This window comes from Numida meleagris, chromosome 4 (genome assembly GCF_002078875.1).
Source record: "Numida meleagris isolate 19003 breed g44 Domestic line chromosome 4, NumMel1.0, whole genome shotgun sequence".
In the NCBI taxonomy this organism is placed as follows: Eukaryota; Metazoa; Chordata; class Aves; order Galliformes; family Numididae; genus Numida; species Numida meleagris.
Window position 1 is genome coordinate 65,932,390 of NC_034412.1, and position 22,321 is coordinate 65,954,710.

At 41.8% G+C, this 22,321-nt stretch overlaps 2 long non-coding RNA genes across 2 annotated transcripts; both read right to left on the bottom strand.

Moving 5' to 3' along the window:
• LOC110398070 lies at window positions 1,074-3,454 on the bottom strand. The gene is made up of 3 exons (XR_002438179.1): window positions 2,672-3,454; window positions 2,477-2,601; window positions 1,074-2,043 (listed from the first exon to the last, which is right to left on the bottom strand). It is a non-coding gene; the product is annotated as an uncharacterized LOC110398070 (long non-coding RNA).
• On the bottom strand, window positions 17,322-21,666 carry LOC110399052. Its single transcript, XR_002438855.1, has 3 exons — window positions 21,014-21,666; window positions 20,173-20,248; window positions 17,322-17,414 (listed from the first exon to the last, which is right to left on the bottom strand). It is a non-coding gene; the product is annotated as an uncharacterized LOC110399052 (long non-coding RNA).

Sequence of the window (22,321 nt, forward strand, 5' to 3'; positions counted from 1 at the left end):
GCAGAAATAAATATTGTTTTATTGACTGAAATGAAACTTCCTTAGTAAAAATTGAACAAGCCTGAAGAAAGGACACCTGCCTTTTTTTTTTTTTAGGCCCAGAGAAACAGAGCGCCCAAGAAAATGTTGATTTGATTCAGTGCTGTTCATGCTGAGTAGCAGTATCCACAGGAATCCTCAAAGCACTGTGGATGGTAGTGGTGGTTACCTGCAACTCAATAAAGCTGAGAGAGTATGGTGTGTTGCAGCTCTGCAGAAGCTGCCCATACTGCGGGTACCTGAATGGACAGACTCCCCAGCCACATGCAAGGGGATGGAAGGGAAAGGAAGAGAAAGGACTACATCTTTCTGCCTGATATCATGTAAAGACACTTGAGTTGCACTGTAGAGTGTCCTAAGGCAACTTAAGACAACTATGACCCACTAAGAAAGCCCCTAATGTCAGCAATAAAGGCAGCCAGTGTTTGCTAGATCAAACTTGGTAGGACGAGAAGCAGCATGAACAGGAAGGAATAACTGTAATAGAAGAGGAACAGATGAAAGAAAAACCCTGGCCAAATCTGAGTTGTAGCTTCTGAGCTTCAGAAGAAAGATGCTCATCCCCCCCCGTCAAAGGAAACATTTGTTTTATTAAAAAGGAATCACTTAAGGTTTCAAAATCTTCCAGATATCATTGCAGCAAAAGAGCATTCCTCTATATGTATAGTGAAAAAAAATTTTTCCTCTCCATCAGCCAATAAGTTTTCCTTTATTGAATAAATATTTTTCCTTTCTTTCCTCAAACCAAGAAACATGCTTTAGTGCCAATGTGTGCTTTGTTTTATAGAGAGATTTGGTCATCGGTAATGCTGCCAACGGTAGTATCACCGCCAGTTCTGAACTATCTGCAGTTCAACTTAGAGCTCCAGAGCAAGTGGCTGTGTGAGAGTCTCAGTTTCCACACTTTTTCAAGTAAGATTTTAACCCTCATAGTTGAGGAAGAAAACTTGAAACAGAGCCAAAAGGCACACTAGAGAATGAAAGGGCTTTCTGTTCTAAAGTATCAGTATTTTGTAGCCCAATGATGACTAGGTAGTCTGAGTTCTATATTTATTTTTGCCAGTGTGGTATTTCATTATTAAAGGGAAACCATTTACTGCCACCATGGATTTGCAGTTACAGATTTATTGGTCTCAGGCTGTATTTATATATTCTTTTAGTTCACATTGCTTGCAGCAAAACATGACTTTTTTCTGCACAGTACTCCTTTGAGGTTCAAATAATCCCCTTCAGATTTGGAAAACGTACAAGTTCTACATATTCTTCAATATTCCTGAAGCATGGCTGCATAAAACAGGAAATGATACAGATAGCCACACTGCTTTGCTTTGGGCTGTGGGAAATTTTATGTTTTTACAAAAGCAAAAATAAAGAGATACATAGTCTTTGATGACTTTCTAAATTGTAAAAACAAAAGGAAGATAGCCACCTTTTCTTTGTAGCACAGAAATGCTTAAATGTCATTTATTTATTTGATTCAGAGACAGCCACTATTGTGAAAAATACCACTAAATTTCTAAGTGCCTGGATGCCTTTATGTTGGCACTAAAGACCAAAACACATTTAGCCCATGTTCAATACTCTTTTCACAAAGATACATTCAAGGCCAGAGCTAATACAATTGCTACAACTCCAACTATCAGGTTTGGGAATTGGCGAGGGTATTTTTTTTGTTGGGTTCCCCCCACAAAACTCACAGACTCTGCAAGAACTTTCATTACTGCAGAACACATTTTTCCTCTGCTTTTACACCTGAAACTCTATTGATGTACTAAGGGGAATGAAAATATGCTTGAAGGAGCTAGCTCAGTGTTTATTCACTTGCAACTGATACAAGTCAGGAACATATTTGTAGGACTGTAGCCGCCACTCTGCTGGAGTACCAGATCTCAGAAGATGTTGTTTGTGTGATTCCCATGTATTCAGTAGACATACATCCATGCACTGTGGTTTAATCCGGCAGGTGGCTGAACACCACACAGTCATTCGCTCACTCCCTGCTTCCTAGTGGGATAGGGGAGAGAATAAGTCAAATCTACTGGTTCTGTTCCCTCGCAGCTCCTTGGGCCCTTTGCTGAGAACGGCCTTGGCTTCACACAACTCTGCTCAGCAGTAACTATAAACATTGGTGTGTTATCAACATTATTTTTCTCCCAGAAAAAAAATATGCATCATACCAGACACACTGGAGAAAATAATTCTATCCCAGCTGAAACACACACCATCAAAACACATAACAGACCTACATGCCTAAACTTCCTCTGTAGCTCTTACTGTTCATGCCTAAGATAGAATGAGGGCTCTGCACTCACACTTTTTGTCATCTTGATCCACATAACTGCCTTTCCATCCTGAGCTGTAGTTTATTTCATTATCTTTATTTCTCCAAACAAGACGACTATTTATTTTAATGGACAGACATCAGTTTATCCTATACCTGTGTAATATGATGGAAAGCTCAACAATGACAGCAGAATAGAGTTCAAGTAGTACAGTTAGGTTGCACTTCGTCTTGAAGGTCTTTTCCAAACAGAGCAATTCCATGAATAGCAAGGTCCTAGGCTGCAGCAAGCGAGAGTTTGCTCAAATACAACAACCACAAGTGCAGAGATAAAAGAAAGACACTACTTACCTTTCAAAGACCTCAGGTAGGCAGCAGTCTCCAACAAAATACCCTTGACTCCACTGCTAGCCCTTAAATGAGGTCTGGGAAGACCTCACTTAAGTGACCTCCAGTCACTCAGGGGCATTGTGCACACCTGAGCTCCCCTGGGTTGGCCCTGCCTTCCCACCAGCTGCTCAATCACTGGTTCAAGCTGTCACTTAGCATTTCTGCTACAACCTGATTAGCTGGTTGATTGTCTTCAGCAATTACTCAGGTCTCAATAATGTATGTGAAAGTTGCTCTTCGATGTTTTTGTTGGCTGTGGTTGTCCCTTGACTTTGTGAACTCCTCACCTGGAGTTGCAGTGTGCTCCTTAATAACAAGGGTTCTTCTAAGGATCCAGTTGAGATCCACATTCTTTCTCTTTTTGTGAGTTACTGACATGTAGATATTTCTGTATCACCAGTCAGATAGAATCTTAGGCATAAATACAGTGATAGAGAAAAGAAAGCTGCTTATGTATGGAAGGGACCACAGACAGTCATTCTAGGGATTTGAAACAATGTGGGCTTGTAAACTTGAGCAAGGAACTTCATGTCATATAGAGACTCAAACAGAATGTGTTTATAAGCTTCGCATCCTGTCTCAAGGTAGTGAAATAGGAAACAGTGAGTCAGTCTGAGGTTCTCATGTTATTCAAAACGCATGGATTGATTACACTGTTGACTGTCTCAGAGAAAACAAAACAGAACTATGCGCTTGAACCAGGTCTTAATTTTCCAAAAGCCCAAATAAATCCAGCCACTATCTCCCCAGATATATACCTCGTCTTTGTTGCAGTAATCCTTCTCGAGCCAGGCTAAAGAATGTGCAGTAGTACAAGAAGGCAGTGGTCCTCACTACTGAGAAGCAAGAGGTGCTTTCTGTCCCAGTTGTGCTCAACTTTCCTGTGCATGATGCTGAAGGGCATCAGTCCTCTGCTGACCTGGGTTTCTGCGGCTTCTCCCTTTCCATTTGGTTTCCTTTGCACAAACAGTGGAAGAATGCTTCAGGTTTTTTGCCAGCCATGCATTAGCTTTGTTTTCAGACCACTAGTACCAGAAAAAAAAAAAAAAAGCATCTTAGAGCATTATAAAATATCTGATCATAAAGAGCCCATTGTACCTAAACACAACACAGTATTTATGTTTTTGTTAGCAGAAAACACCGTGGCAGTGCCAGTATCCCAGTGTCTGCTGCAAACCCATGTTGTCATCCACAAGGAGTTACTGGGAAAATAAAGCACTCAGGTTCCTCATTATCCCATTCTGTTTTGGTTCACTACTGTTGTGAAATCTGGGGTGATAGGCTACTTCTCACAGGACCCAGGGAGCTCCAAGGGTGAAGGATGTGGGGCTGGAGAACGGGCACCACAGGATTTGATGTGGGGCAGACAGGGAGTGCACAGGCTCCAGATGAGCCAGAATTCACAAATAGTGAAGCTGAGATCAACTCACACTCTAAGCCAACACCTGGGAGATGCTTTGCTGTGCAGAGTCACAGTCTCAGGATAGTCTCGCTCTGCTCAGTGCTTTTCCTTGAGCTTCTTTGCAGCCACCCACCATCTCCTGCACCCTAAGCTCTGGTACTGCCAGGCTTGGGCTCTCTATGGCTTTCTCGTCACACAAAATACAGTGTTGTAGCTGCTGCACAGTGCCTGCCCCCCGGCTTTTGGTCCTTTGCTGTGTTTCAGACATCCTGTTGTCACCATCGGGGTGAGCCCTTCTGGCAGACGTTTTCTGACACACGTGAAATACCATGCACGTCCGGTCTGAAGCCTGATCTGGTAATAAGGAAACTGCACCACCAAGAAAAGGGGACAAAATCACTGTGTGGTGTGCCAAAATATAGCCCCAGCATCTCAGCTTCCTCACAGACTGCAGTCTGTGGCCCTCTACAGATCTCATAAATATTTTTCTGCTTGCTTCCAATTTCTGATTAGTTCAGAAATGCAGGAGGGATTCAGTGCTTTCCACAGCTTGTAACAGTTAAGCAGCAAGTAGCCAGCTGAAAATAATAGAATCTTGGCACCTGCTAAAAGCCAGTAATGCAGATCATCCTCCTGTAACTGGAAAATACACAACATTTACATTCATCTAAATTTTTGTTCCAGACAGATAAGATTAAAACATTTTTTAAAATTTGTTTAAGGAAAAAATAAGAGACACAATGGACTACCAGCATTCTGTGCCACCCAGTACTGTATTTAGGACCATTCAGTAGAAATGAAAAATGCTAACCAAAAGCTTGTTATTAAGCTGCTACATGTTATGCCCATCACCTTTTAAAGCTAGCTTTATGGTCTGCTCTGTCATACATATTTCTTGAGTTACAAAACTATGCTCAAGGACACTAATCACATGGGTATTTGCAACAACAATGCATAATCTCAGTTCAACATTCAAAAATGCCAATTTGGAGTTAAGGCCTATGCAAATGGTTTGAGGTGTCATCAGAAAATGGCTACACAAAAATTAGTTTTTAAAAAAATGCTTGCCTTTTGTGTCCCCATGGATCAGGTTAGGAGACTGCACACTGCTCATCCCCATGGTTCAGCTGAAAAGCAAAACCCCAACAACTAGACTGAATGACATTCTAACATTCAATGCTTTGGACACCAAAGCCACTGATTTGCTTTTGTGTTCAAAGAGTACTGGGAATAGCAGATGGACACTGGTTGTGCCTATGGACCAGCTGTTCTAGTTTCTTGATGGGTGAAGAAGGGAAGAATAATGGCAGAGCTGGGACAATGCAGTGCACAATCTGTAGTGTCAGGCTGAGTGGCCTAATCACATTCATGAAGGAAGTAAGCAGTCAATAAAACAATGGCAAATTGTCTTCATCTGACTTTCTCTTGTTGGAATAGTCTGGCTGAAGGCAAGGAGCATCACTGTCCTTGGAAGCATGTAAAAACACCGGTTAAAATCCCTTTTCTGTCATCTTCATTGCACAATAGAGCTTTACAAGAGGCTGTTTCAACATAGCTTACAACTGCTGGGAACCACACGTATAGAGACATCCTTGGGCCTGATGTGTAACCAGGACTGCTTGGATCAGATTGGTACGTGAAAGGAGGAAACACTGAAAAGGAGGCAGGTGCTTCAGGAAGTAGTGTCTAGGCATTAGCACTGCTCCAGCAGAATACCAACACACCAGAGCAAGAGGAGCAACATCTGACTGGTGGATCCACAGCCACCCCCTGTGTGGCATCCTTCCATTGAATGAGCGCTCTATGGACATCACCCTTTGCATCATCCTTTGGGGCTCCTGCACTTCGGTCCTTTGGTAGCGATGTGCGTTTAACAGCCTTTCATTTCCATGAGATCCTGCTCTTGGCTAGGAGGCCCTAGGGTGAGTCACCAAGCCACCTGCTGCAGAACAACAGGAAGAGCCACAAAATCTTTCAGGAATAACAAAGGCTGGGAGGTGTCTTTATCCAGTCCAGACTGCTGGCTATGGGCAGCATTTGCAAATGCACTGGAAATACGCTTCATTCAGATCATATTTTTTATTTTATACTCTCTTCTAAAACAGATTTTTTTCCCTCTGATCCTTCAAACACTGAATCACGGGAGGGCTGATGGAAGACTATTTGTCAAGTTGACTGTTTCAGGAGTTTTGCTGCTTTTTGTTGCAAGATTTATTTGATATAAGATTTTTTGAGCATTTGATCAGCTTCAGAGCTGGCTATATATACTCTTTCAGTATATGTTTTGGAAAGTAAGCAGGATTTGCTAAGGAATTTAGCGGAAAATAATGCTTTCAGCTAGGCCAGGTCTGCTCTCATGCCAAACTTACGGGGCAGATTACTCAAACCCATCCAGACTGGTCTAACTCTGCTTCCAGTGCGGTCAATTAAAATGAACAAAAAAACCCAAAACCAAACACAAATACAAAAACCAAAAGTCTTCCACCAATTTCAGCGAGAAACATTACAGCTGATTGCTGTGGAAAATTCTGGTCACACCTATTCTACACCTATTTTAGTGACAGGTTAACAAATCTATAGTTGAGTGTGTAATGGTTATTCCTATTATATTGGTTGTGCATTTCAACATACAAAGTTGTAAGTGCAAATATTTACAGAATCAGGCCCATGCAAGTAGGAGTCCTGTATTTCTATTTTCTTTGAATCTCCTGCATCCTACTCTGACATCATTTTGCATTCCCATACCTATCAGTATCGCTCAGAGTGGGAACAACATGGAATAGAGGTTATCTTTATTTTCATTGGGCATTAGCCCAATTTATGGGGCAGAATAGAACTCACAGTTGGAAACAATACCAACAACAACAGGAAGTTTCTGTCACATCAGATCTAAACTTGAATTAGGTGTCAGCTTGCTGAGCCATTTGCCTGTGGCTTTCACTGTGTGAAAATGAATGAGCATAGGCAGCCTCAGGCAGCAGGGTGTGGAATATGAGGGACACGTCACATTTGCTGTAGCAGGTAAGACAGATGTGATCTACATGCCAACCAAAGCACCCAACATTGCCCTTCTGTGGTTCAGCTGCTCCTCATACAGGCATCAGCTGTCACTCAGAACTGCACGTGACCTGACTAATGCCCAGCTGCTCGAGCAACAAAAGAGGACCCCATTACAAATAGACCTGTCACAGTAATTAACAGAGAAGATACTTACACTAACCTGCACCTTCTGTAACACAACAGAGCTAAGGATTTGGCTGAACATATTTCTTTTTGTCTTGCTTTCAACATTGCAAGACAGTTAACATTTTGTTTCCCAGGTCTCAACAGTTTTGACACGACTCCCTTTTCCTTGCAAAAAGCATAGCGATTTCAGTTGTTTGTTCCTTCCCCACCTCTTCTGCATCTTCATACATTCAAAATTAATTTGTCCCCCTTGTACTTGCGCTATTAACAAGTATGTTTTTCCTCATTTCTGGTACGTGCAATATATGCTTAGCTGGAGTACGCTCCAACCGTATCTGGCAAACCTCTGCAACCAAGGTCTCACAGGCCATGTTACTCTCTCAGAGACCATAAAAACAACAGGAGAAATTGTTGGCCGGGAATGAAAAATGAAGATGGTTCTCACACTTCTGTAGCTGGCTGATGTTCTTTCTCCAGTTACCATGGAAAATTACTTTGGTTGTGGAAAACCTGGCGCTATATTTCTCAGGTAAAGCCCTCCCTCAGTTTAATTCATTTGTCACCATTTTTCTTTCTTTCTTTCTCTCTCTTTTTTTTTTTTTTGCCAAATGCATTTCCTTGGTCAGGGAAGCAGGGAGAGCTGTTGGCAGCCCCCAGCCCACACATTCCAAATATTTCAGTGTAACTTTATAGCTTGGGCTGTAGTCATACAAGGGAAAACTTTTTGCAAGCACTTTCTCGTAACACAGGACATCAGGAAAACCATGGAGTCCAGTGCTTGCACTTGGAAAAAAAAATCCACACACAAAAGAAATATATAAATCAGGAATGGGCTAAAACTCAATCTCAGCACGCTTCAAACGTCTAATGTTAGGCTCCTAAATCCGTTTTAGCCACCAAGATTAGTAGCTTGATCTTTGCTACTGGTAATCATCCAGCAGGTTCTAGGAAAGCAGCTTATTTCAGCACCTAAATGTGGGGTTTAGAACCTAAATTTAGTCCTTCTACTCTCAAATCTTGCCCTCAGCCAAGGACAAGTAAGGGCACCTGGATTTTAAATCACAATTAGTTTTACTTCTAGGTCAAATACAAGCATCAGGAAGGGTCTAATTTTCCATCTCTGATATAGACACAGCCCCAGATCTCACTGTTGCTGCTTTGCTCTGCAGCTGGAGCCTCCTGGCACTACCTGTCCTTTGCTGATGGAGATGTGGATTCCTCTCTGCTGTCTGACTGGTAAGCAGGGTGCCCTGTGGGAAGCTGGAAGATAAAAGTAACAACAAGCAGTTCAATCTGGTTAGCTCTAGAGAGGCTTTGTTTTCCTCATCAAGGCCCTCCAGAGCCCAGAAAGGATAACCCCAGGGTATGGCTATACTTGAAATCAAAACCTAAGCTTAATCTTCAGCAGAAGCCAGAGACAGACCAGAAGCACAAATCAAAATCGAATGTGTAACTGTATTCCTAGAAAGTCCTCTTTTGAAATAGAAATGTAATTACAACTCATTTTCTCAAGCCTCCCCCTACACATGAAGGCTGTAGCCATTTTGCTAGCCCCTTTACGAAGCTGATTTTTATTTTAATTAGGACAGACTTTTAATGTCCTTTTAGGTTATTCTCAAGTCACCTTACATCGATTTATCTTAATTCTTTCCCTTCAGACAGAACAGCTCTTTTCTCTGGAGTCCTCAGAGCGATCACACTATATATTTTCTATCCAGAATTATTTTAGTGACCTCTTTTGAATAATTTTACAAAGAGTAAGAATCTTCCTGAAATCCATAATAGGAATTTAATGTAAGACTTGTATGCTTAAGGCAATGCATGTAGGTCACCCTCTGTGGCATTGCAACATGGACTGTGGGAAACACTGTTGGCTGGTTGTAGAGAGGTAGGGATCTGATCCAAAGGGACACTGAAACTGCACAAGGAGGAAGCTCACAGCCACTCTATGCAGCCCATTCAGAGGGGAAGAGGACAATGCAAGACAATATAATCTAAGTGATGTAATACTACACACTGTTGAAGCTGTATTTTCAGTAGTTCTGTACACAGCTGCTCCACAGATTTTAGTGCACGCTTGTGCCCAAGTGCAAAGCTCAGCCACTTTGCAGACCACTTTTCAAGGGCTTCTCCTGAGAGCTTGGTGTATTGCCATGTACACAATTCTCAGGTCATTACTTCAGTAATGGTCACATCCTGGCTTTGGTTTCACCATCCTTGATGATAAAGCGAAGTTAGCAAACTGACGATAAAAACTTAGTGAGAGATCACTGCATTTGGTGAGATGCAAGATGAGTTTTGTTCTTAGGTAACATGGCTAAATTTGTGAAGGTTAAAAAACAGTTTGATATGGCACCGAAGGAAGATATATAAGCAAACCTGATTAGATCTGTGGAAACACCCTACCTGTGATGGGCATAAAGCTAAGCTCCACAGCAGTTATCAGAGCCTTGTGTTTTTAATTTCCACATTACTCAGAGACTTAAAGAAACCTCTCAAAAGAAAGCAGGAAGGGCTGTGCAGATTCCTGGTGATTCACTGATTTCCTTCCTCCCATCCCCAGCTAGAGCTTTATGGGACAAGCCGACACGCTAGTGCATAGTGTGCTGCAGCCATGAAGTGCCCAGCATGGGATAGATCCCCCAGCTCATTGCCCAACAGCGGTGACATAAGCACTGTCCTCCATAGGCACCCCATGCCTCCTGGCAAGCTGTGGGGCTCTCTGTAAGGAATTCTTCTCATTTTAAATAGTGTCCTACATTCCTCTGCAACAGACAGGCATACTGCAGTCATGTGGCTGCCAGCCTTGTCGTGTTTCTATGGCTTATCTGACAGACGTCTCTATCATGATTCTGAGCAATAAGGTGATTGATGACTAGCTCAGAAACCCTACTACAAAAGCAAGTTGCAAAATAAGAAAACATAAGTTTAAAATACATCTGAAACTATTCTATTCTCTAGGCTGTCACACAAGATTTCTCCAAGATGTCTCTTATCTACTAGTGCAGATAAACCCAGTAACAGCCTCCCACTGAGCCCTGGCTTCCCAAGAGATTTCCCCTATTCCAGTTAGACCCAAGGTACCTGTTAGGGTGTTACTATGTGAAAGCTAATATTCCGAGCAGCAGTAGAGTCTTAATTTCTCCTTTTATCTTTCCTTCTTTCCTACTTAAATAAGTCTGGGGGAAATAAAATCTGTACATGGCTTAAATGAGCTTGCAATGTTTACAAAGTTGTAAATGAAACAACATTAGAAATTGCCCTGAACAGGTTACCATCTGATTTGTCCAGCTGGACCCCAATGCCAGCTTAAGAAAAACAAGGCAAGGTTACATTCAGAAGGCACTGGGCGACCATGAACCACACCAGGATCTTTGTGTTCCAGCTGACAGGTTGCTGCACAGGCTGGCTCTGTGCCTCCCCTCTTGAGCCTCCTGCACACTGGAACTGGGTTGTTTTGGCCCATGTCTTTGGAAACCCTTGACTGTTTGTGTGATGTGACAATTTTGGAAAGATCAGAATTTGAAGTGGCTGGACTAACTTTTTAAGCTTCTTGTGCAGGAGGCTTTAACTACCTACCAATGCTTTTTTTATTACTGGTCACAGAAATATAGGTAATTAAAAGTATCACTACAGTCAGAGAAAGGAAATGACAGAACTGGTGACCTCCTTTAAACTTCTTGCCTAAAGCAATTGGTACTTGGGAAGAACTCCCTCTGGGCTGGAGGCTTTAAGTGGGCTTTGGTTTACATTATGCTCTCTCTATATATGGCACTATCCTGCCCTGTTAGTGTTGAAATCCAGCTAACTGACTTGGGGAAGAGAAGGGGTAAGCAAGAACCTGCTGAAAATGGCACCCTTGGTCTTCTTTTTATCTTCAAGCCACTCACATAAGCTCAGGGAGACAATTTCAAAATAAAAGTTTTAACATGCAAATACTAAAAACAGCTCTCAGTGTGTTGCCTTTTCATCTCATTGTTCCCTTTATGTCTTGACTCTTCAATTTTAGAAGTTTTCGCACAAACCAAATCCACTAGACAAATCAACAAGTCATTCTGTTACAGAATGAGAGGCATCATTTATCTCTATGTAAGGTCAATGGAATATTCTCAATCATACTGCAGAGTCAAAATCTGACCTCTAGTCTCTTTAATGCTAGCCCTATTAGGAGCCATGTTAAAACAGCTTCTGATTTTAATGAAATCTAGATCTGCCCTTAGCTTCCTACACCCTTCACTTGCCTCTTAAGAATGATCTAACTGCTCTGTTACATTTGCCCTCTCTCGAATAGGATCCCTCACTTGTTCTTGTCTAGAGGTTGCCTTGTATCCATATTTAATTTAGAGCCTTACCTCTGGGTATGCAGTGGCATAATGCCACCCTACTAGTAGAAGGACATGGCTCAGTTCTCTGCAGAATCAGCAAACCTTTTTCCTTTGAGATCCAGTGCTGTGAACCAGACACCGATCCGTAACTGTGAGGCTTCCTCCCTGATTACTCTTCTCTTCAGCCTTGAATTCCTGCAACCTCGCAGGAATCCTCTGCTTTTTCTTCCAAAGCTTTCAAAACAAAACTGATAAAATGAATTTTCTCCCTGCAGCACCTCAAGGCTTTTTTTAGACGGAGCAATCAAACAGCAAAGGAAAAAACAAAACATTTGGCATAATGTTCTGCAAACAGAGGTCTTGGGAGCAATATTGTGAATAAGATAGCAACTGCCAAGCCAGAATAGGTAATGGTGCCTCTGGTCCTCTGTAATTCTGTGCGTTATGGACCACATCTCCTTTTCAAGTATTATTTCCACATATTTTCCTCCAAATAACTATCTGCGTTACTGGAACCAGCTATATGCCAAATTTGTCTTTATCCTTATAGAAGTGAAGGATAGCTACAGCTCTGGCCTCAACAAGAACGAACATCTGCTGAGATTCACAACCAACTTGCATCCATCATAGAACTTGCAGAGTGGCAGGGATCAAGGTGATGCCACCGGAGGTCTGGAAGGGACATACAGATCCACCTGCACTCTATAACTATATGGCTTTTTGCATTTTGCAGCTCCTACCTCCTGACCAGGAACTTATTCCAGACTGAAACATCTTGAATTAAATTAATCACTAAAACTTCTGTCTGCTTCAATTCCACCACTTACATATTCTATGTAGAGAAAAAAAAAATCTTTTTTTTTCTCTAAACATAGTGGAGGAATCTTCAGTTATGCACTTATGTTTGTTGGTTGCTTGATATCATCCTCCTCAAAACTTGCTAAAGGTGGTCAGTAGAAATGCTGTCAGTTCCTACAGGTGAGATTCCTTGTCTCTCTCATTTCCAGATCACACTGACTTTCCTCACTGCAAGTGGATTGGGATGGGATATCACATGCACAGGGAACGTGCATTATCATTGTGTGAATGTGTACATTAGCATATTGATATCTTTTTAATAAAGAAATGTTTCAATATGGAAATACTGCCATATCTCCATCTGAAAGTCATATTTTTTAGTTAAAATGGTGGTTAAGCTTCATTCTTTCCTTTTTATTTTCTTTTTGCAACCCTTCCATTCTGAAATCAAAGATGCCAAGCCTTCTCCTCAAGGAATTTTCCTAACAGAATTGAGTCTCAAATATTAATAGCATTAGTATTGTCCAAGTTGGATAATTGGCAATCCCAAAAGAACTGATAGGATCTGTTGCCTATATATTACTAGCTCAGGGCTATGTAACAGCCAGTACTAATTGATTTTCTTTCTTTCCAGCCATACAAGCATAAATCATAGTTAATAATTCTCTCAAGTCATTTCTACAATAGTAAGTGCCCACAGTGCGCATGCTTCCACCACAAGTAATACACTTGAATATCCCTTCTTCCTAGGACAGACAAAAAACCATCATTCTTCATCCTGCCATTAAGCACAGATTGGAGATTTAAGCATGTTAAACCAAAGCTCAGACTATGGCGGTACATGATGTATAGCAGAAAGGACTGCATATACGTGAGTTCCATAGAAAAAGCAGACATTTTTAAAATATAATTACTAAAATGCAGCCTCCCTGGCTCCCACTGCGCTTACCAGGTTGAACAAAGCTGTAACAGCTACCTCACAAGGCTCTGGCTAGAAACTGTGGCGTAATTGAGCTGTGAAGTGCTAGGACATCTAGAGCTGGTTAATTGGACCTCTGAAATGGATTAAATGCCTATTGCAATGTAGGCCATAACCGCCACCAAAGGAGCAGGGCTTTGATAGCTTTATGTTTTTATGGATATAAATTATTAAACATTGAAGTATTAAATATACAAAATAAACTGCTATATAAATATATTATATAGAAATATGATGAAAAACATTTTTTACAAAAGCATAGATGAGTATATGAAAACAAGAGCAGCATGGCTGAACACAAGATGTGAGCACCCGACAGGTTATTTTGCAGTAAGAAAAGGTCAAATTCTTTTGTTTGAAGAATGGTCTGCAACATCCCCACATAGGATGTAAACAGCACAGTAGCGGCAATGAGACACTACTTCCTGGAGGAAAGAAATGATGTTAGCAAATGATGTAAGAGCCTGATACAAACTGAAACAGTATCTCATATCTTTGAGATCAGTTGGGGTGTACAGGGTGCCCATCATGGCAAGAAAAGGAAGGAAATATGACACCAGCCCTGTTCTCCTCTCTGGGAGGTGCTGGTGGTAATGTGGGCAGTTCTGACATTGCTCTGCTCTGCGCTCTGAGCCCTATGGGCTCTCTCCCATCATCAGATGCTGACATGGGACTTCATAGGTGTCACAGCCAGGGTTGGGTCCATTTACATCAATGAAATGAATGCATCAAATAGCATCCCTGCAGGTGTAATTACCTTTCCACGTGCAACCAGCACATTTCTCTGTACTGACCTCCTTATGTATTTAAATGGAAGTGCCTCTGGCAACAGCGGCAGGTGCACCAAAGCTTGAATAAACATAGAATATGTAGTCTCAGATGGGAGATGGGTCCAGTAAAGCTATCATTTGAAAAACTACAGAGGTGTATTGCCTTCTTCAACTTATTTTGGTCTTTGGTCTGCTCATTCAGCCCTGGCCTGCCTCAATTTCGCAGAACCACAGTGAGGATAAGGCTGAAAATTGCCATCACCCTGAGATGGCTGCTAAATTGCCTCATTCTACCAAATGAGGACAGAAGTCCCTAGAAGGGCTTCCCACTGCAGAGGGGTACAGCCTGTCTGCTCACAGCCTTCAAGAGAAGTCTGTGTCAGGCCCCAAGTCAACTGAGGGGTGAAATGGTTCTGTGTACTTTTAACCCCGAATCTCCTTGTTTGCTTTTGGACATACAGTTGTTCAGCTGGGTGAAGAGGTGTACCATAAACAATGATCTCTGCCTTCCATATTTACTTAGGAATGCTATACTTGACAGCACGTTTCCAGTGGCGGAACACTGACTTCCTGATGTCAATATGATATTTGGCAGCTAACACATACTCCCTAAAGTAAACAGTAGCACAGCTTGACTACAGTCTGTGAGGGCCTACAACATTAAGAAGCACTGGCTAAGCTCTTGTTTTTTGACAAATAGCACACCAAATTGTTCAATACAACAGAAAGAAGGCTTAGCCACAACCCAAGCAAACAGTGGGCTGTTGTTCCAAAAACACTGACAGTAAATGCAGGGATATTTCCTTTGCATACAAATGAATTGCAATAATCTCTGAATGAAGATAGGCTTTTGACTGTTTTGTGAAATAAATATTTTCCTCGTATAACATTGCCCCGTGGATTAAAAAGCAACTGAAGTACAAACCTGTGCCTAAATTATCTAAAGCTGCAGAATCCCAGGAACTCGTGTCTCGTGAAGCTTCACATGTACATAGCATCATTAAGAAATGTCAAGGCCATATTTTACTCTACTCCCTCAAAACACATAATAGAAGAAGAATTTTAGTCACAAAAACATCTCCCTGTTACACAAAATATGCTGCTTCCCTGGGAAAATGGTGAATTCTAATTTGTTTTTGAAGGAAGTAATTTTTTTTTCCTGGCAGATCTGATAAAAACAACAGCCAGTGATTATCTAATCTGAAGGTCATGTCACACTCAGACAACTGGAGTATCTACACAGTAGATGGAAATTCTGCTGTCACCACCCATCATGACAACCGTCGGCAAAATAAAAGCAATGCTACTGCCTGTCTTCCTGGTACATCCCAAATTGTCTGGATGGTAAAAATAATTCTCAAGAACAAACAAACAAAAATCTGTAAAATGTGGATAGGCCAGTAGATTTTCAGACAGGACAGAAACAGAGGTCAAGAAGAAAAGGAGCTCCAGCAATAACCAAATCTTTGCAATTGTAGAATTTCAGCTATATTCCATTTAAGAAAGCAAGAAGTTAAGGTGGCCTATCTCTATTGAACAAATAACCCATTGTGCCAGCAAATGTGTTAACAAAGGCTGGTGTTCCAAGGGTTTGGGTCTTTCCCCTCTCTCTTCTTCCATTTCCTGTGCTCTGACTCTACCCATCCAACATTTTCATTTCCTCTACCACAAACCCTCCCCTTTGCAGTTCCACCATGCCCCATCCTTCTTACTGTCATGACCCACAGCCTAGGCACCTCTCTGCCCACCTCTAGAGTACATGCTGGCTGGGCATCAGAAAAGGCAAGGTGCGGAGTCCACAGTGTTGATTTCTTCTAGGAGGGACACTATTTGGAGGTCTCTGTCCTCTACTGAGCTAACTATTTTCATGTCATTTTTCATCTTTGAGGTCTTTGCCTCACTGCCAGGTATGGTTGAAGTGATGCAAAGAATTCAGAAGCTGAATGAAGAGGGACACAAGCAGAGCAAGCCACCTACATCCATGGTGCCAAGAATGGAAACCACACCCAGCATTTCCCAAGGAACCCCATAAGGCCTGCTGCATCCTCTCCACAGCCAGCTGGCCAGGGACTGGGGTGGGAGGAAGGAAGGTGTCTTGTAGGGCTCTCAGGCCCCCTTACTTTGTCCCTGCCTGTGCTATGCATGTGCCCACGCCTCATGGGTGTTTTTGTGCCATGGCAAGTCCCAGAAGCTCCTTGCACAATGCCAAGCACCTGCAGCCAGGCAGGGCGGAGAGATGGGAGACAGGGCAGTGATACGTCGCCACTATCTATGGGGTTGCTGATGGAGAAGAAGTGGACTGAACCTTTCTCCTGTGTGGTTCAGGACTAACCAGACACCTCAGCAGCAGGAAGCACAGCAGGGCAAGCAAACACTGTGATCTACATGGTCCTAGGGATGCCTGCCTCAGCAGGAAGTAGCACACTGTCATTGTGCTCCTTCCCGTTCTACTTTCCACACAGCCAGAGTGCAAGAAGGGTGGCCTGAAACACCCAGCTGGAGCTCAGCACACAGACAGATGTAACCCTGCTGAGAGCAGTACGCATCAAATCATAATGAAGCACAACGGTTATCAAAATGCGGGTTGTGATTTCTCAAAATAAATAAATAAATAAATAAAATAATTTAAAAAAATGGAGTGTTGGGCAAGAGAAGAAGTTGCTCATTCCTCCAGCCCACACCAGATGGCACCAGCATTTAGTGAAGGCCTCAGTGTGTTGCTGCTGCTCACAGTGGGCTGAGCTGGATGGGGAGGTCTTTTTTGCAGAAGAGAAGGTATCACTTAAAAAATGAAAGCATAGTCACTGTTGGCACCCTCTGGATTTACTCTGCTTTCTCCCTTGCAGCATGCAGAGAGCAAGAACCAAGGGCTAGCTATGGCTACCGCTCAGATTTCAGGTTTCATTTTCTCTTCATCTGCTGCTGAGAGTAATTAGCTCCCTCTTACTTAATGAGCAGTCCTTACATTACTAATTTGCTGTAGAAGGAAGGGGAAGACTTGATTCATTCAAATTTCTTCAGAGTAAACTTAAGCAGTGTAATTGTTAATTAAACTACTTCATTTAATTTAATGATTTGGAAAAAAAAAATCAAGAAATCAAAAGTAATTGGGAGAAAACTTCTCCCTTTGGGTTGCTCTACTGACCTGCACACCTGAAATCAAAGATGCATCGTCATCTTCCACATTTTTGCTGATTTAAACACAGTATTTCCCTAGACCCTTTGTGTTTGTTCTGTTGCAAACCTGGCAAGGAAATGGCAAATGAGAAGGAAAAGTTTTCATAATTAATGATTATGAGAGCAGCTAATATATGCCAAACAACAGTGCTGATATAGTTTTCATGCAAGGGCTCAGCAAGTACTCGGTCTGTTGGTGGGCTTCGGGGTGTGCTAGAAGGTCAGTTTTTCTTTTTTTTTTTTTTTGTATTACAGTAAACCTGAGTGGAAAGGAAAGAGAGGCAGGAAATTCCATGCAGGTAGAAAATTCATTAAATAATGACTGGATCCCCACTTGGGTTTATTCCCCAGTAACTGACCTGCACAAGGGACCTGCTGAGAAGGGGGGAAGGTATGCTCACTCCTCAGTGAGGACTCAAGTGACACCGTCTCAGCTGAACACCATCATTGTGCCCAAGACCATGCTGTTGATCAGGCTTTGTGTACTTAATATCAAAGAGTGGTGTTCTACATTTGAGCGGTGTGTTTAAATACAGAGGGATCCACATTTCTGTATGGTGTTTGTATCTAAATTACATCACCTCCTGCTGAAATTCAAACGGATACACTTGATATGCAAAATAGCTTTAGTCTAATTAAAAGCACTGCAGATAGATTACTCTGCATGCCACACTTGGTATCTAAAGATGATTTAACCCTGTGTGTTATTGTGAGTTAGAGAGCAGTTATGTGGGAAGACAACAGCATCACTGGGACACAGATACAAGGCAGGAGGAAAGATCACTATCTAAGAATAAGCAATACAGTCTAATAATAATAAATAGTATAGTCATAGTGAATTCTGATTTAACTGTAACATCCCTTTTGGATTCAGACCACAACAGTGCTATCATAGAGATGTCCCATTCAGAATACAAGACTCTGCTAAAGATCATAGAATCATAGAATCACCAAGGTTGGAAAAGACCTCCAAGATCACATAGTCCAACCATCCACCCACCACCAATATTTCCCCACTAAACCCTGTCCCTCAGTACAACATAAATGTTTCTTGAACACCTCTAGGGGTGGTGACTCCACCACCTCCCTGGGCAGCCCATTCCAGTGCCTGACCACTCTCTTGGAGAAGAAGTATTTCCTAATGTCCAACTTGAATCTCCCCTGGCACAACTTGAGGCCATTCCCTCTAGTCCTATTGCTAGTTACATGGGAGAAGAGGCCAACGCCCACCTCACCACAACCTCCTTTCAGGTTGTTGAAGAGAGCAATAAGGTCTCCCCTTAACCTCCTCCAGACTAAACAATCCCAGTTCCCTCAGCCACTCCTCTTAAGACGTGCTCCAGACTCCTCGCCGGCTTCACTGTCCTTCTCTGAACATTCCCCAGGGCATCATTGTCCTTTTTATAGTAGGGACTCAAAACTCTACATAGCTCTCAAGGTGTGGCCTCACCAGTGCTGAGTACGGAGGGATGACAGCCTCCCTGCTCCTAATGGCAACATTATTTCTGATACAAGCCAGGATGCCATTGCCCTTGGCTGCCTGGGCACAATGTTGACTCATGTTTAGCCGAGCGTCAACCAACACCTCCAGGTCCATTTCTTCCACACAGTCTTCCAGGCGTTCTTCCCCAAACCTGTAGCGTTGCCTGGGGTTGTTGCGGTCAAAGTGCAGGACCTGGCACATGATCTTATTGAACTTCATCCCATTGGCCTCAGCCCAGTGATCCAGCCTGTCCATATCCCACTGAAGGGCCTTGCTACCCCCAGGCATGTCGACACTTCCTCCCAGCTTGGTGTCATCTGCAAACTTACTGAGGGTTCACTCAGTCCCTTCATCCAGGTCATCAATAAAGATGGGGGGTTAGAACTTGATGATCCTTGAGGCCCTTCCAACCCAAGCCATTCTATGATTATGTGATATTAAACAAGACAGGTCCCAGTACTGATCCCTGGGGAACATCACTTGTGACCAGTTGCCAGCTGGATTTAACTCCATTCACCACCACTCTCTGGGCCCTACCATCCAGCCAGTTCTTTACCCAGCAGAGTATATCTGTCCAGACAACAGGCTGCCAGATTCTCAATGAGAAAAGATGATGACATTTTGTCTTTTCTGAAATTAGCAAGAAGTGATTTTGCGCAGAACCACTCAGTACATGAACAATTGCCAAAGATTTACCGTAGTCACTGTAGAAACTTCTCCATTGCTCATGATAACACTGTCAGATGTAAGACAGCGCACAAATGGAGGGGACCAGAGAAGTGGTTTAAATATCACATCACAGAACAAAACTCTTGAAAATATTTTTGGTTCTAGGAAAAATGACCAAAAGGAAAAAAAACCCAGAAAATACCAGCACAACTGCTTCAGAGCTAATAGAGAGTTCCTAGTCCTACTCATATGTCAATTGTTTGTAACAAATTAAATGATATTTTCCAAGGACTCACCTACAGCTAAAGTGATACCCTAGTACAAGAAGCAATGTACAGTTCAGTAATATGTTTGGTCCCCCCTTAATGTAAAGATTTTCCTGCACGTGCTCTAAAGCTTGAATTCACAGGAATGTTTTTTGGTTTTTTTTTAATTAGTGCATGAGGTATGTTAGTTTTCTTAATATATAACTGAAAGGGGAAAAAATCCTTTGGCTGCTTGATTATTTTGATGAAACGAAATCCCATTTAAATATTGGAAATGTTTAAAGCACAATTCAACAAAAGGGTTTTAGCTTTACCAACATATAATTAGTTGCAGATAATAACGAATGCTAACTTTAGTAGCCGTCAGCAAGTTTACACAGGAATGATAAACAAGAACGTGTACGTACCACCAGCCAATTCTTAGTTCCTACCCAGTGATATAGATAGTTGGTCACAGATAAGTCACTGTTTGATCATGAAAGTCTGTAAGAAAATATTTCAGAAATGTTTCCTTCTCAAATTTTCGAACATTTGACATCCCATTCTGTCTGCTTTTCATGTGTGTTCCCACAACCTCGTTAACTCTGCACCCTTATCTTGGACAGCCTTCATTATATGTTCCTGCTATTAGATATTACATTTTATATGAGATAAAGATTGTGCAATTGCAGTTTCTAAGTAATTCAAAATGCAGAAGAGGGAATGATAAAAAGCTTTTTAGTGACTGAGCACAACTCAGTTTTCTTTCAAAATGTGCTTTAAGGATTTTATAATGTGGCTTTGACAAACAAGATAGGCTGCTCTCATACATGCTGAAGTTCATGCTAATGGATTCAGTGAGGTAACTGCAAAAAAGAGTTAATGACTAATTACTTCCCCAAATATATTATTTCTTTGACAAAAAAAGCAATACTTCAGAGTGTATCATGAAAACTAGAAAAGTTTTTTTCAATGAAGTTAACTCTTACTGCCTGAAAAAACAAAGTTGCCTTAAATTAATATTTATTTGTTTAATTGTTTGCTTATTTAAAAATCCTTCTAGGACACTAAAACACTTTCTAAGAACTCAGTACTGTTTATGTTAAGAATATCATGCAGTGTGCATGGAGTGCATATACACTTATCCTTGAATCAGAAAATAGTCTGACAGTCTGTAGATTAAAGGAAGTTATGAACTACTGTTTTTCATGTTTCTGGAGCTTTCCTAGCTTATACAATTTAAGGAATCTTTTGCCTGTTTCAGCATACCTGAACAGATCACAGAAATCTTCTAGATACTGATATCTTCAAGAGATGAGTGGAAAACCAGTCCCCAGCCATTTGTGTGAAGAGTGCTACAAACTGGTTTCAGTGAGCAGAGGTATCTGAAATATATTCAAGCTAATAACCCTAATTTCAGTAATGCACTTAAGACTACTGTATTCATCTTTATATTAGAAGAGTGTCTTTTTTTTGAAGACTTACATATAAATTTATGTGAAATAAGCATTTCTTTAAAATGTCCTTTAGTACGCAGATGCTATTGGCTCTTACCTTTCACATGCTTATCTCTTACTTCCATCCAAGCAAACACACTCATCCTAACAATAGTGCGAGTTTAAGTAGCAGCTCTTCTAGGAAGGTTTAAGCAAGCTGGTTTGCAGCTGGACATTCAAGCAGAACTAGTTAGCCCAGTGCTTATCCCATGGGGTTGGAGATTGTAGGGAGCTGGTGAGAAAACAGCTGCCAGGTTTCTGGTTTACGAGAGGTCATATCCCCTCTTTGAAGGCTTCATTGGGCCCTTGCAGGACTATGGCTCTTAGGACTGAGCCAAGGAGGGAAGAAAATAGAAGAAAGGGAGATGACAAGGCAAGGCAAGCTTAATTAACTGAGAAGCTGGGAGAGCAGCACAACAGAAGCAGGAAGCACTGAAGCAGAGCTGCAAGCCATGAGATGCTCTGTGGAACACCCACTGCTATCATGGGCAGCCCTTCTTCACAGGGTCTAGATTCAGGGACTGAAAAATATCTAAGCTGGTATGGATAAGAAAATTAGGGTCTGCAGTTGATAGGTGATGAGAGGAAGAATTGCAGGTATTCCGTATTAGGGCAAGATCACAGAAGAAATAGGATTTTGCATACAGCTAGGATTTTCTTCTACTTGCAGCTTCTGTGAAAAGGCTTTTTCCACTTCAGCTTGCCAATACGTGAGCTAAATAAATATGTGGGCAATGGCAGTCCCTATTCTACAGGAAGCATGTTGGAAAATGTTTTTTCAAATAACACTCAGTGGAACAAAAAATATATTTAACTCACAGTTAAGGGACCACGGAGTTCAGCCACATTTGACCAACTTACTGCATGCTGATTCAAGCCTGCTGAAGAAAAATTGTTACAGTTAAGTAAATATCTGCCAATGCCAGCAATGTCACTGCTATACGCAAACATCTTTCAGATGAATTCTTTGGTAAGCAAAGATTTTCCATTACAAATGCTCCATTACCCCCTTTGGCTGTGCCTGCATGTATCACTGTGAGCTGCCTCCTACACAACAGGTCTGTGGGGACAGGATCCACAC